The sequence below is a fragment of the Helianthus annuus genome, chromosome 3 (genome assembly GCF_002127325.2).
Source record: "Helianthus annuus cultivar XRQ/B chromosome 3, HanXRQr2.0-SUNRISE, whole genome shotgun sequence".
Taxonomy (NCBI): domain Eukaryota; kingdom Viridiplantae; phylum Streptophyta; class Magnoliopsida; order Asterales; family Asteraceae; genus Helianthus; species Helianthus annuus.
Genome location: NC_035435.2, coordinates 146,685,917 through 146,697,969, shown reverse-complemented (window position 1 = coordinate 146,697,969; position 12,053 = coordinate 146,685,917).

The window sequence follows — 12,053 nt, the reverse complement described above, 5'->3', positions numbered from 1 at the left end:
GGTCCGGACAGCTACGAGGAGAGGTTCCGAAACATTGACTGGTATTTTACCCCTCTCACCACTCCTCTTCGTATCAGCAGCAGCAGCAACAGCAACAGGATCCTTCTCAGGATTCTCGTTTCGTGGCAGTCACTCCGCCACCACCACCACCAGTGGAGCAACAACCGCCTCCGGAGCCACCGAGGCGGAGAAGGTCAAACGCACGGATGTCCGTGCGAGGGGGACTCCGTATCAGCACTCCCCAACCATCGAGTGGCAGTCATTATCCGCCACTACAGGAAGAAGAAGAACCACAAATGGGGGGTCCATCAAACCCCATTCCAGAGGTCAACTCAGTTCCTATGGCACCTCCATTGGGTTTTGACAACCCAATACCTGCTTACGCCGGCTCACCGGCGTACAACCATTTTAAGCAGCCGGCTCACACCCAGTTTGACTATGCCAACGTAGACCCATATCAGGAAGCGTGGGACTACAACGCACGTCACCCAGAGGGACCTTATGGTGGTCTTTGGACCACTGGTTACCCAACTTATGGGTACCAGCGTCCACCACCTCCTCAACCGCTGTACCAGCCGCCGCAGCAACAGCTTATCCCGCCGGAACGTCAGCAGGAGGTTCTTGATAGGTTGAACCAAGTCAAACAAGAAGTTCGAGAAGACCGCAGGGAGCGGCAAGGCTTCTTCAAGGGTCTGTCAGACTTGCTAAAGGGGAAGTCCAAGAGAAGGGGTCATTGAAGACCTTTGTTGTTTATTTGCTTAGTTGTAATCAGTCCCTGTGTGGACTTTATGTTTCTGTACTCAGCTCCTGCACGAGCTTGTCTTTTAGTATTCTGCCCCTGCGTGGGCATGTCTTTCAGTTGACCCCTGCGTGGGTTTGTTTGTTTGTTGTTTGTTATTTGTTGTATTTCGCCCCTGCGTGGGTATGTTAATTGTAGAAGTCCCGTTTAGGGCAAGTGTTTGTACTGTTAAATCTTTATTAGTGGAATGTTGCATTTAAATTTTCATGATTGTTATTATAAATAAGTATATGAATAAACTTAAAATAAAAAGTAAAATGAAAATAACATTCCTAAAATAAAGAAGACCTACCATTAATATAAAATGGCAAAATCTAAAAAGGGACAAGACCTAGCCACGTGTCATTTTAAGACAAGGCCAAGATGGTATCTCCATAATTAGATTCAGGTCCATAATTAACGTCTCAACTTAGGATTGATATGCGTTATGTTAAAAAGAGAATCTTAGGGGTAAAACCTAGCCACGTGTTGTCGCAGACATGGCCAAGATGGTAGAACCTGTCTAAAAGATTCCAAATTCTGTTGACATCTGTAAGTATGTTGACATGCTGGGCAACTGTGACGCAGTGAAAGTCACATAGGCCATCTTTGAAAATTGGGTTAATTTAAAATTCCCTGTAAGTAAATAACCATCCCTTGGGGATGAAGTGCCTACGGGTAATATATATATATATATATATATATATATATATATATATATATATATATATATATATATGTCCTAGGGACTAAGAGACAGTTGGAGTCTGCAACTCACTGTCTAGAATAAGGTAATGAACCATGGTTCAGACCCTAATACCTTGATTCTGTAAGAATCCGGGTTATAAATTAACACTGTCCTTGTGACTAAGTTATATGTTAATCCTTAACTATAATATAGGATTATCATAAAGATCTTGAATAAATACTTGATTAATAAATTAACCAGCAATGGCTATTTAAAACCATGGTTAGTAAAATATAAAATGCTGTATTAGCTTCTAAATAAAACCTTGCCTATTATTGTCTATATGTAGCAACTGAAGCTACATGGCAGGGTCGGACGAAGTAAACAGTCGTCCGGTAGAGAATCACGATAATGCGAAGATACAGTTAACTGGCACAGAGTTGAAAGCGCTTGTTGATGATGCGGTTACAAAGGCATTAGAAAGGCAGTACAGTGAGTACAGTGGGACCCATAGTAGGACCTTATCTACACCGCATATCAAATCCAAGACTCAATCAGGAGGTCACAGCAAGCCACCACCTACTCCACCAAAGTCTAAGAAAAATGAGTCTAAGAAAGATGATGACAGACATTCCTCCAACGAAAACAGCATCCCATCCAAAAGGTTAGTATTGGATGACAAGCCTCATGTCAAAGGGTGCACATATAAGTACTTCGTCTCATGCAAGCCTCGAGATTTTACTGGAGAGAAAGGGGCGGTGGATTGCATGACATGGATAGATGAAATGGACATGGTGGTAGATATAAGTGGTTGTGCTGAAAAAGATATTGTGAAGTTTGTGTCACAATCTTTCAAGGGTGAAGCCCTAGCATGGTGGAAGTCGTTGATTCAAGCCACCGGAAAGGTACCTCTGTACAACATGTCTTGGGAACAATTCGTTACCCTAATTAAGGAAAACTACTGCCCTCAACATGAGGTTGAAAGGATAGAATCTGACTTTCTATCTCTGGTGATGAAAAACCTGGACTGCCAGGCCTATCTTACAAGTTTCAATACCTTGTCGAGGCTAGTTCCTTATCTTGTGACGCCTGAACCAAAGAGGATAGCCCGTTTCATTGGGGGTCTGGCCCCAGAAATAAAATCAAGCGTCAAGGCCTCTCTGCCGACAACATTCAGATCAGTAGCCGACATATCTCTGTCTCTCACGCTGGACGCAGTGAGACAGAGATCACTGAGAAATTCGTATGCCGAGAAGAGGAAACGCGAAGATGATGGTTCGCGACGCTCAGACAAGAAGCGTAAGGGAAGCAACGACCAGAAGAAAGGGTCGGAATCTAAGAAGGGTGATCATCAGTCGAGTGATAAACCCCGGTGCAAGGTTTGTAAGAAGCACCACTTTGGAAAATGCAGGCACGAGTCAAGATCGCAGTCCCAGCCAAAAGCGTGTGGAATCTGTAAGTCCCCAGATCACAAGGCAATAGATTGTAAGAAACTTAAGGATGCCACATGCTTCAATTGTAATGAGAAGGGGCATATTAGACCCAACTGCCCGATACTTGCGAAGAAGACTGAAGAGGGAAAGGAGACCAATGCAAGGGTCTTCCGCATGGATGCGAAGGAAGCTATTCAGGATGACAATGTCATAACAGGTACTTTTCTCATTAATGATGTCTACGCAAGGGTATTGTTTGATTCTGGGGCGGATAGATCCTTTATAGATAATAAGTTCTGTGAATTATTGAAACTACCTGTTAGAACCCTAAGTATGAAATATGAAGTGGAATTAGCTGATGGAACAATAGAAACAGTTTCGACTGTATTAGATGGATGTGTCCTATCCATTAGGAACCACTCTTTTCCTTTATCCTTGCTACCCTTTAAGCTAGAAGGCTTTGATATAATAATAGGAATGGATTGGTTATCGCATAACCAAGCCCAGATAGTGTGCAACAAGAAGCAGGTAGTAATCAAGACTCCATCTGGTGAGCCACTCACTATTCAGGGAGATACTCAACATGGATTGCCTGAGCAAGTGGCTATGCTCAAGGCATCCAGATGTCTGAGTAAGGGTTGTGTCATATATATGGCACAATTGACCATTGATGAGAAGAAGCCCAGGATCAAAGACATACCAGTCATTTCTGATTATCCCGAGGTTTTTCCGGAAGAACTACCTGGTTTGCCACCAGATAGGCAAGTGGAATTTAGGATTGACATCATCCCCGGAGCTGCACCAGTGGCCAGAGCACCATATAGATAAGCACCAACGGAGATGAAGGAATTAAGGACGCAGCTAGATGATTTACTAGCTAAAGGTTTCATTAGACCTAGTTCATCTCCGTGGGGAGCGCCGATTTTGTTCGTTAAGAAGAAGGATGGATCAATGCGTCTATGCATTGATTACCGTGAGCTAAACAAGGTTACTATCAAGAACAGATATCCTTTGCCTAGAATCGACGATCTATTCGACCAGCTTCAGGGAGCAAGTTACTTTTCTAAGATAGATCTCAGGTCAGGCTATCATCAATTGAAGGTCAAGGAGGAGGATGTACATAAGACCGCGTTTACGACTCGTTATGGTCATTACGAGTTCCTAGTGATGCCTTTTGGGCTCACCAACGCAGCTGCCGCATTCATGGATCTCATGAATCGCGTATGCAAGCCTTATCTGGATAAATTTGTCATCGTCTTCATCGATGACATCCTCATCTACTCGAAGAACCAAGCTGACAATGAGAAGCATCTTCGATGCATTCTTAAGCTGCTCCATCAAGAGAAGCTCTATGCCAAGTTTTCAAAGTGTGAATTTTGGCTTCGCGAAGTCCAGTTCCTTGGACATGTTGTGAGTGAACGTGGAATTCAAGTGGATCCCGCAAAGATAGAAGCTATTATGAACTGGCAAGAGCCAAAGACGCCTTCAGAGATTCGTAGCTTCCTAGGTTTGGCTGGATACTATAGGCGTTTTATTGAAAATTTCTCAAGGATTGTTGCGCCCTTAACTTCGTTAACACGTAAGAATATTAAGTTTAATTGGGGGCCTAAGCAACAAGAATCTTTTGATATCTTGAAGCAGAAGTTGAGTAACGCTCCAGTGCTGACTCTACCTGAAGGTATTGAAGAATTTGTGGTGTATTGTGATGCATCACACACCGGAATGGGTTGTGTGTTAATGCAAAAAGGCAAGGTTATTGCCTATACTTCACGACAGTTAAAGGTGCACGAGAAGAATTACACCACTCATGATTTGGAATTGGGTGCCGTTGTATTTGCACTGAAGCTTTGGAGGCATTACCTATATGGAACAAAGTGTGTGATCTATTCTGACCACAAGAGCCTTCAACACCTGTTCAATCAGAAGGAATTGAACATGAGACAGCGACGATGGATGGAAACCTTGAACGATTATGATTGTGAAATAAGATACCATCCGGGAAAGGCAAACGTAGTCGCTGATGCCTTAAGTAGAAAGGAGAGAGTGAAGCCGATAAGAATCAATTCTAAGAGCATTGAAATCAAGAACAGTTTGAACGAAAAATTGTTAGCTGCACAAAAGGAAGCTGTGTTGGAAGCTAACTATCCTGAGGAAAAATTAGGAGTAACTAAAGAACAGTTGTCCTACGATAAGGATGGAATGTTGAGATTGAATGGACGAATATGGGTTCCTGTATATGGAGGACTTCGGGATGTTATCCTCAAGGAAGCCCACAGTTCCAAGTATTCCGTTCATCCTGGAGCTGATAAGATGTACCAGGATTTAAAGGCAAATTATTGGTGGATAGGCTTGAAAAAGTCTATAGCTGCTTATGTAGCTAAATGCTTGACATGTGCTAAAGTCAAAGCTGAACATCAGAAGCCGTCAGGTTTGCTACAACAGCCTAAGATTCCCACTTGGAAATGGGAAATGGTGACGATGGATTTCATCACCAAATTGCCTAAGACGCCGAAGGGAAATGATACTATATGGGTTATAGTTGATAGACTGACTAAGTCAGCACATTTCCTGCCCGTTAAAGAGACTTACAACTCTGACATGTTAGCCCAACTGTACGTGGATAAGATTGTATCCTTGCATGGCGTACCAGTATCTATTATCTCGGATAGGGATACAAGATACACATCTCATTTTTGGAGGAGTTTCCAACAGTCACTGGGCTCCCAATTGAATTGCAGTACGGCTTACCATCCTCAAACGGATGGGCAGAGTAAGCGTACTATTCAAACGTTGGAAGACATGCTGCGTGCATGTGTAATTGATCTAGGAGGTAGTTGGGACAGGCATCTACCATTGGTCGAGTTCTCCTACAATAATAGTGATGTGCAAATTATGGTCTATAAAAACTAACCTAATCTAGACACCCTAGTTTTAAATTTATAAACTAAGACTCTCTAAATGCTAGACCACTGACAGGCAAGTGTACCTATCGTACGTAGTAAAGCCTAATGAAGTCCGAGTATCGAACCCACGAGACACTAGCGACGCTAAACTAGGCTCTGACTCAACTAATACTTAACTGGGTTATTTGATTTGTTTGGATTTTGGGGTTTTAACTAATTAAACTAAAGGAATTAACTAAGACGAACTAGACTACCTAGACGCAGGCTGAAGGCTACTAAGGTGAAATCAAGGATGAGAAAGTACTACCCAGGTTTGGAATCCTATTCGTGACTATCGGTTTTCTCTCGGCAATGGTAACTATGATGAAACCAGCTTCTAATAATACGACACTCTAAGACTAAAGATAAGTTGAATCTCCTCCCGGTCTCATCAACTTCTTCTAAGGTCTAAAGGTCAAATAAAGCTCACTGGTATGGGTTGAATCACCTCCCGGTCTCTCCATCAATACTAAAGTACCCAAAGACTAGATCTCCTCTCGGTCTCACTAATCACAATACACCCTAGAGTGCACGAGGTAACCTAAAAACACTTGACAAGACTTAGGAAAACAAATAATACTAGGCCATTTAGACAGATCTCCTCCCGGTCTCACTGCACCTAAATACCTAGCACCAAAGACAATTCTGACTATCTATCTCCTCCCGGTCTCAAGAATAGGTAGAACACTGAACTCCTCTAAATTATCAAACAATGTTCCTATGGAATTCTAGCTAGGAAAACCATAAACTAGTTACAAACACACAGTAGGTAACCTAACATGCATCTATACATGAAAGACATTCACAAAGACACACGAGGAACGATTATAAGATAACAAATTAGAATAAAGTATGCACACACATCTAGCCAAAAATAATTAGGTCTCTTACTTTAATATTAAACCATCAATTAAATTACCAAAACCGAGATATTACCAATTGACATGAATAATCATCACAAACCCAGGTAGAAAAATAACTAGCCAAGAATCATAGTCAAGAAAAAGAAACAAGTCTTGAATAATAAATAATTCATGTTCATACGTTGAAAACCACAAAGTAATTAAAACTGAACACTAACTATTTATGAACTCGACCCGATTCTTGATCGTGGCTTGAACACTAGAACCAACTCTTTTCTTTCTTCTGTTCGCCCCTTATTCTCTTTCGTGCAAAACCTCCTGCCGTCCAGTCGACCCCTATTCTCCAATAGGGTTTTTAGTTTCAATTGTTTCTTTCCAAAGCCCATAGTTACAATTACGTAAACAGCTGGCCAATTACATTTTCACGGCCCAATGTGGGCTCGGACATGGGTCCTCCCAAAATAAGGCATCAGCCTTTTTTTTATTCAATCTTATAATTTTGTCGCACCCCAACCTTAATAACATAGCAGCCACTTCCTCACTAATAATAAAATATCGTATGCAGCTTCTTTCAAATTAATAAAATCTCATGAACCTTGATTTCTTGTTCTTCTTTGTCGTGACATGGTAACATGGATCCATGGAATTAATTAACTTCCAACACTTTGGCAATAATAGTCCCTTGAAATTTATAGACTATTTTTAAACAACCTTTCACCTTATGACATTTTTAGTCCCTTGAAATTTAGTCCCAACTCCCGGTTCTTCGTTTAGTATCACTTAAGCTCGTTTCCATTCCTTTTTCACACCAGGACCTGTAACAATATAAAATAATAAAATATACACTAAAGCTAAATAAAAACTATACAATAATTATACATTTTATACGCGGCAAATATGTGTATTTTACCACACATCAAATATCCCCACACTTAACCCTTTTTTCGTCCCTAAAAAAGACTTATGCAAACAGAATCAAAGATGGATAAATACTCGGGTCAAAAACTTATTTATACTTGTGAAGATCAAAACTTGTGTTAGCCGCGATTGCAAATATGCTTGTCCCTTTAAACCCAAATCCGGTCTTAAGCCCTTATCATGTGAATTTAGTTTAGGTGCGGTCAATCTACCTAGGGTCTCACGCCAGAATCTACGGTCCACTTAATCCCGCCTCAAGCTTATAGAACGAAAGGAACGATCACTGGAACAATTCCCAACCGTCTTATATCAAAACCAAGAGAATTTAAAATCAAATTTTTTTTCTTTTTTTTCATTTTTTTTTCTTTTTAATGAGCGTAGACGTTGCTTTCCTTAACCCAGAGGCATTCCGGCTGTAGAGTCGCTATCCCCAACTCGGATTACTTAAGCTTCAGTACTTTTTTATTTGCAAGTTCGATTTCACACATCCTAGAGGTATTCCGGTTGTAAAGTCACTATCCCCAACCAAGATTACATAAGCCTGGGCTACTTTCATTCAGTTTCTAGCTCATTTTTTTCTATTTTTTTTTCATGATTACAAATTCTAACGGTTTTAACTTATAACGGTGTCCCTTATACTCTTATTCGCGGTTTCAATTTCCTATTTTTCCTAGATGAAAACCCACTAGTAGACCGACAATTAAGGTAATATTAACTCAAAGGGACCTAAAACCAAACCCGGGCCTATTCACATATCCCAAACTAGACACAAGCTCGACTTAATTAATCTCATATTATCATTATTTGAACCCGAACAAAAACCCATCTTTTCTATCATTTCCCGTGTTAATTTTGCAAACTTCTTTATTCAAAAGACATTTTTTTATTTTTAAATTTTTAATTTTTTTTTATTTTTCAAATTTTTGTGACTCAAGACTCTTCTAACTAGACACTAAATGATAGTTTCCCATCCTCACACTTAAACTCTACATTGCCCTCAATGTAGGATGGAAACCGACTCAAAAGACTAAAAATAAATAAGAAATAAAAAGACTTAGGGCAAATTGGAAATGACTTAGCTGGTTATAATAAGGCGTATGTTCCAAAACTCTCGTCAAATCCAGCTCGATCGTATAGCATTTCGGTCGCGATCGGCTTTGACTCTAACTGGCATGCTATGTAAATGCCTTGAAATTTGTTGTACAGCTCCGAAATCACCTGAATGGAGATTGAGTACGGGTGGTACATATCCAAACCTGCATAAACAAAAACAAGCAAAACCAAAGCAGTACTGACTCTAAAAAAACGACTCAAATGATACTAACTTAGACTCATGGTACAAAATAAACGACTCAAAATACAAACTCTACAAACCTCCCCACACTTGAATTTAATCAGGAGGTTTCTCCTTTATCCAACCTCAGTCCAACCCATTCAATTCCACTCTTTTACCAGTTTTCAATAAGAAATTGTTTGTGAAATTGAAAAACAATCTAGAAAACTCAAATGGGTCAACCCACCAGTATTTAAACTTACCTGGACCAAACTTGATTAGTGGCATGTAATGAGGAGAATGGTTTTCTGTACACTTTAATGTTCCATTAAGCTTCCTTTTGTACCATCTCTGCACCCTCAGACTATGTTGATCCAAGTTTCTCTGTGCCTTCTCCCGTGATTTTATATATGATGGCGATCCAACATCTAAATCTTTCACGGGCCAGCTGTCAAACTCTTCAGCCACTTCCTCTTTTACGTTCGGTGTATATTTAATCTCCATGGTCGGCGTCTCTACAAGTAATGTTTCTAGATAGGCGAGATTACCAACCGGGTCAAATTCTTCATCTTCAAGAGTTGGTAAACCTACCAACTCATCACCAAACTCTTCCTCCCAAGATGGTACATGCTCCTTTTTCTCATCCTCCATCTTGTCCAGTGGCTCATCCACGTCTTCCCCCTCATCATCATTCCAGAAGTCGTCATTAGTGGGTTCAGGACCGTAATACCATGGCGTGGAATACCATTTGAGCGTCACGTCCTGTTGAACCGGAGGTGGGACTGAATCGTCCGTTGTCGTCTCTAATTCTACATCTGATAATTCTGGATCATCGGGAAGCTCTTCTTTAACATGTTCTTCGTCAACTTCTTCTTTCACTCCTTCATAGCTCTCAAAGTCAATATGATCATCATAGTAATCATCCCATGTAAATCGTAGTGTACTTTGATTTTTCTTCTGATTCATGTAACCTGGACAATCTTCATACCCGTGCGGTCCACCACAATGTTGACACCTTAGATCCACATACTGATTCATGCTTTCCTTAATCATTTGACTCAGTGTCTCGATCATTCGCTGAAGAATGGTGAACATTTCGGGAAACCTCGGATCTCCTTGGTCCTGTGCTGTTGTCGTTATATGAGCGAATATTTGACATGATTCCACGAACGCCCAAACATAGGGAGGGTACTCGCTATGATAATCTGCCATGAAGAGAGTAGCAAAAACAGCACAAAGTAGAGAGAGGGAAAAAAATACTAACTAATAAAAAATATTTACAAAAATAAATACTCGACACACTACTACTAGACACAAACTCTAAGACTCAAACCCTAAGACTCAAATTACAAATAAGACCAATTAAACAAATAAGATCAGTCAAAGCTAATAACGCAATCGCCTAAGTGTCCCCGGCAGCGGCGCCAAAAACTTGATGTGCAAATTATGGTCTATAAAAACTAACCTAATCTAGACACCCTAGTTTTAAATTTATAAACTAAGACTCTCTAAATGCTAGACCACTGACAGGCAAGTGTACCTATCGTACGTAGTAAAGCCTAATGAAGTCCGAGTATCGAACCCACGAGACACTAGCGACGCTAAACTAGGCTCTGACTCAACTAATACTTAACTGGGTTATTTGATTTGTTTGGATTTTGGGGTTTTAACTAATTAAACTAAAGGAATTAACTAAGACGAACTAGACTACCTAGACGCAGGCTGAAGGCTACTAAGGTGAAATCAAGGATGAGAAAGTACTACCCAGGTTTGGAATCCTATTCGTGACTATCGGTTTTCTCTCGGCAATGGTAACTATGATGAAACCAGCTTCTAATAATACGACACTCTAAGACTAAAGATAAGTTGAATCTCCTCCCGGTCTCATCAACTTCTTCTAAGGTCTAAAGGTCAAATAAAGCTCACTGGTATGGGTTGAATCACCTCCCGGTCTCTCCAACAATACTAAAGTACCCAAAGACTAGATCTCCTCTCGGTCTCACTAATCACAATACACCCTAGAGTGCACGAGGTAACCTAAAAACACTTGACAAGACTTAGGAAAACAAATAATACTAGGCCATTTAGACAGATCTCCTCCCGGTCTCACTGCACCTAAATACCTAGCACCAAAGACAATCCTAACTATCTATCTCCTCCCGGTCTCAAGAATAGGTAGAACACTGAACTCCTCTAAATTATCAAACAATGTTCCTATGGAATTCTAGCTAGGAAAACCATAAACTAGTTACAAACACACAGTAGGTAACCTAACATGCATCTATACATGAAAGACATTCACAAAGACACACGAGGAACGATTATAAGATAAAAAATTAGAATAAAGTATGCACACACATCTAGCCAAAAATAATTAGGTCTCTTACTTTTATATTAAACCATCAATTAAATTACCAAAACCGAGATATTACCAATTGACATGAATAATCATCACAAACCCGGGTAGAAAAATAACTAGCCAAGAATCATAGTCAAGAAAAAGAAACAAGTCTTGAATAACAAATAATTCATGTTCATACGTTGAAAACCACAAAGTAATTAAAACTGAACACTAACTATTTATGAACTCGACCCGATTCTTGATCGTGGCTTGAACACTAGAACCATCTCTTTTCTTTCTTCTGTTCGCCCCTTATTCTCTTTCGTGCAAAACCTCCTGCCGTCCAGTCGACCCCTATTCTCCAATAGGGTTTTTAGTTTCAATTGTTTCTTTCCAAAGCCCATAGTTACAATTACGTAAACAGCTGGCCAATTACATTTTCACGGCCCAATGTGGGCTCGGACATGGGTCCTCCCAAAATAAGGCATCAGCCTTTTTTTTATTCAATCTTATAATTTTTGTCGCACCCCAACCTTAATAACATAGCAGCCACTTCCTCACTAATAATAAAATATCGTATGCAGCTTCTTTCAAATTAATAAAATCTCATGAACCTTGATTTCTTGTTCTTCTTTGTCGTGACATGGTAACATGGATCCATGGAATTAATTAACTTCCAACACTTTGGCAATAATAGTCTCTTGAAATTTATAGACTATTTTTAAACAACCTTTCACCTTATGACATTTTTAGTCCCTTGAAATTTAGTCCCAACTCCTGGTTCTTCGTTTAGTATCACTTAAGCTCGTTTCCATTC